The sequence below is a fragment of the Callospermophilus lateralis genome, unplaced genomic scaffold (assembly GCF_048772815.1).
Source record: "Callospermophilus lateralis isolate mCalLat2 unplaced genomic scaffold, mCalLat2.hap1 Scaffold_143, whole genome shotgun sequence".
NCBI lineage: Eukaryota > Metazoa > Chordata > Mammalia > Rodentia > Sciuridae > Callospermophilus > Callospermophilus lateralis.
The window spans coordinates 663,598-667,906 of NW_027512573.1; positions in this window are offsets into that span (position 1 = coordinate 663,598).

Consider the following 4,309-nt stretch of genomic DNA (forward strand, 5'->3'; position numbering starts at 1 on the left):
ATTTCCCTGGATATAACATCATCTACACCTGAATTTCTCTTAGTTTTCTAGGCACATTCTGACTCATGTGGCAGGTCTCTGCCTGGTTTTTTAACCCAGCTTGGATTAAACAGGTCATGTTTGGGCCTGATCCCAAAGCTGCCAGCCATCTTAGAGTGGTAGGGAAAATGGTGCCTGTCTTGGCTATCTGTGGAAAGCTGGAAGACCCTCAGAATCTTTTACACACGAGTATACAATGTAGCCTCACCAACTAGATCATTCTGACAGTGTACTTGATCTCTGATTTCTCCATATCAACACATGCCACAGCGCCACCTAAGGTTCCTTAGTACCTCTCCCCTTTTGGCTTCATTGTATCTACTATAGACACTGCTTAAACTGTCTTTGCATTTTCTAATTTAATTTTATTATACCCAAACTTCTGAGTACCTAAGCTATTCTGAGAGTCCAATATTAAATCCAGTAAAATCCCTCTTTTCACATACCACATTGAGAACCTGTTTATTTGCTTTCCTGATTTTAGGTCAGGAAAGTAGCATGGAAAGCAACTTCCTGTAGCCCTCCCCCCATCTTATAGGCCTTCCTCCTTTAGTTTTAAATGTCATACCTTCAATATTGTTCTTCCCAGAGGTCACCAAATAAAATCTCCCCAAAGCATATTTTATAATCTCTTTCCACTTTAAAATTCTTCAATAATGGATAATGATCTTCAAGATAAAAGCTGAATGATTTTGTAGGACACCAATGGCTCTATAGCCACTTAACCTTCCCCTTTCTTCATTTCCTTATCTTCTCCATCAGGACATGTTTCCTGTGGTATATCTCCAATCTGCCTTCTTAGGATATTGTAGTTAACCATGATAATATCTGTATTTTATTGCTTTTACTTGTTTATCTCTTCTGCTAAACTGTAATTTCCATAAGAGAAGAATTTTTTCCTACAACTCTGTATTCTCTATGTGTGGCTCTTAGGTCACATAAAATAATTAATGGGCAATATTTAGTGAATAATGTGGCCATGCCTCTGGTATGTATGCCCTTCTTCTGTTGCAGTTATAGTCAAGCCAATGCAACTTCATTTTATTTAGTAACTCCATTTTGTAAAACAGCCATGCCAAATAGAAAGGCTATTTGATTGCGGCAAGCTGTCTTCCCTTTTGTTGTAGAAACCCTTAAGAACATGGAAATATCTAATGGGGCTCTGTTTCTGTAACTGGGGTGAATGGCTAATTGTGATTGGCTAAGCTTCCCACCACCTGACAGCAATCTCCCACTTCTGTAACTTGGCTTGCTTGCATTGGCTAAACCCCCATGTGCCTTTTGTGGTTTTCAAGCTTAAAATAAATGCCCTTACAATTGTTTTGGGCTGATCTGGAACAGACTTTATGTTTCTGGTCAGTCACCACTGGTGTGCTTCAATAAAGGCTTGATTTGATTATACCTGAGTGGTCTGGAAGTCAATTTATGAAACCCTGGGACGTTGCTTTAACTATAACATTACTAATAAAGCAGCTTCACTTCTGTTAGAGCTTTTAACTGGATTTTTCAGTTTTCCATTAATTTTGCTTATACAAATATACTCTAATCACTGGGAGGTACTGGGAGTGTTGGGTGCAATTAAAGAGTAAAATGAAATATTTAAAAATGAAAATACTTCACTTCTTGCTTCCACTTGGTGCATGGAAAAGCAAAACAGATAGAAGTGCTCAGATTCTTGGAAAACTTTATAGAGTAATTACCCTCACTCTTCTTGTACTACTTATATACTCTGTACATGAGGAGAAGTATCTCTTATGGCAGCTTAGACTTTCCTCTAATGCACATGTCAGGGAGTGTACTATTAAAAATGTCTATGTTGCTTCTTTTCTGGGATCTCACAGAATTTTATTCTATTGGCTGATTTTATTATCCTGCAAGAACGACTCTGCATCAAGTCAGCTCTCTCAGAATTTATCTTTAAGTCAAAATACTTAATTTTGAAGACAATTAGAAAAATATTCACTCCCATGGGAATATATTCTATAGTTCTTGGTTGTTTTAACATCAAACCTAGTGACTAGGACTGCATTGTTCTGTAACACTCTTTAGAGTTAGTTACACTATCAATAACACTTTCTGGACTCTGTCCTTTATTCAAATACTCTTTAGCACAATATCCTCACAACAGTCTTGTCATAATGACATACACCTCTAATCCAAGTTACTCAGGAGGCTGAGGTAGGAGGATCATCTGAGTCCAGGCATTTGAGGCAGGCCAGCCTCAACAGAGTGAGACCTTGTCTAAACAAAACAAAACAAAAAAGTAACTGCAATAAATATTTATATAACTAAATGTCATGTAACTGGAAAACCACAGGCAGCAAAATTAAAATAACCCCTATCTCTCACCATGATCAAAACTCAACTAAAAGTGGATCATTAACCTTGGAAACAGACCAGAGACCCTACACCTAACTGAAAAAAATGTAGGTCCAAATCTTAATCACGTCCGATTAGAGATTAGACCCTGACTTCCTTAACAAGACACCTAAAGTGCAATAAATAAAATCAAGAATTATCAAAAGGGATGAACTCAAACTAAAAACTAAAAACCTTCCTCTCAGCAAAAGAAACAATCAATGAGGTGAAGAAAGCCTAAATTTTGTGAGCATTTTTTTTTGTCATATGCATGTCAGATAGAGCACTCATCCACAGAATACATAAAGAACTCAAAAAACTTAACACCAAAAACAACACAATGAATAAATGGGCTAAGGAGTTGAACACACATGTCTCAGAAAAAAAACATACATTTGATCAACAAATATATAAAAATAATTTTCAACATGTCTAGAAATTAGAGAAGTGGAAAATCAAAACTACTCTTACGATTTAATCTCACATTAGTCAGAGTTGGCAGATATCAAGAATACAGACAACAATAAATGTTGGTGAGGATGTGGGGGAAAGACACACTTATACATTTCTTGTGGGATAGCAAATTGGTGCAACCAATCTGGAAAGCAGTATGGAGATCCCTTAGAAAACTTGAAATGGAATCACCATTTGACCGAGATATCCCACTCCTCAGTCTATACCCAAAGGACTTAGAATCAGCATACTATAGTAATGCAGCCACATCAATGTTTATAGCAGCTAAATTCACAATAGCTAAACCATGGAAACAAACAAGATACCCTTAAATTGATGAATGGATAAATAATCTGTGGTATATATACTCAATGGAATATTACTCAGCATTAAAAGTGAATAAAATTATGGCATTTGCAGGTAAATGGATAGAGTTAGAGAATATTATGCTAAGAGAAGTAAACCTATCCCAGAAAACCAAAAGCCACTCTGATAAGTGGATGCTTATCAATAATGGGGAGGAGGCAATGGGAAAAATGGAGAAACTTTGATGGTGCAAAGGGGAGGCAGGTGTGTGGAGAGGGCATGGGGGCAAGAAAGATGGTTAAATGTGATGGACATCATTAACCAAGGTATATGTATGACTGCACATAGGGTGCAGCAACACTATATCATGTACAACTAGAGAAATGAAAAGTTATGATGCAATTGTGTACAATGAATCAAAATGCATTCTGCTGTCATATATAGCTAAGCACAGTTAATTGATTAATTTAAAAAGGTAAAAGAAAAAAAAGTAGGCAGGAGTGGACCTTGTCTAGAAGCAAAGGCAAGCTACTGTTTTATTTAGCACTGTGTGAAAGAAAACCATCTAGGCTCCCTGGCATTACAATCACCAAGGAAGTGGACATAAATATAAAAATAAAGAAAAAAAGAAAATGAAAAAGAAGATAATAAAAAAGTATTAAGATAGGCATAGCAAAGTTGTAAAAGATCCAACATAGGAAAGTAAATTAGTGTCAATATATATTGTACTTAGTGAGTCCGTGTATATGTGAGGGGTGTGCAGAATATGATGGAGACAGTGATGCCTCCCTGGAGAACTTGCTGCTCACGTGTGGGAGAGCAAGCAGGTTCAGCAGATGGCCTGCACAGTGGGCTCTTTCAGGTTCACAGCTTGCCTCATGGTCACACCTTCCAGGGGCAGCCAGCATCCAAAGACAGGACAGATACAAAGGGAAAAGTCAGCTGAGGACAATTTTCTGTCCCATGCTGGCTCAGAGCTTTGAGTCTTCATCCAGTCATCATGGAAATTTTGATTTGACATGAGACAATTAAAAAAAAAAACTCTCACAACCCAACACCATCTCAGCATCTGCTTTCAGAGACTCCAAACTGAGACCATGATGCCCAACTACCTAAAATGAATCTTTATTATCAAACAGGAGTTCAAGAAGGG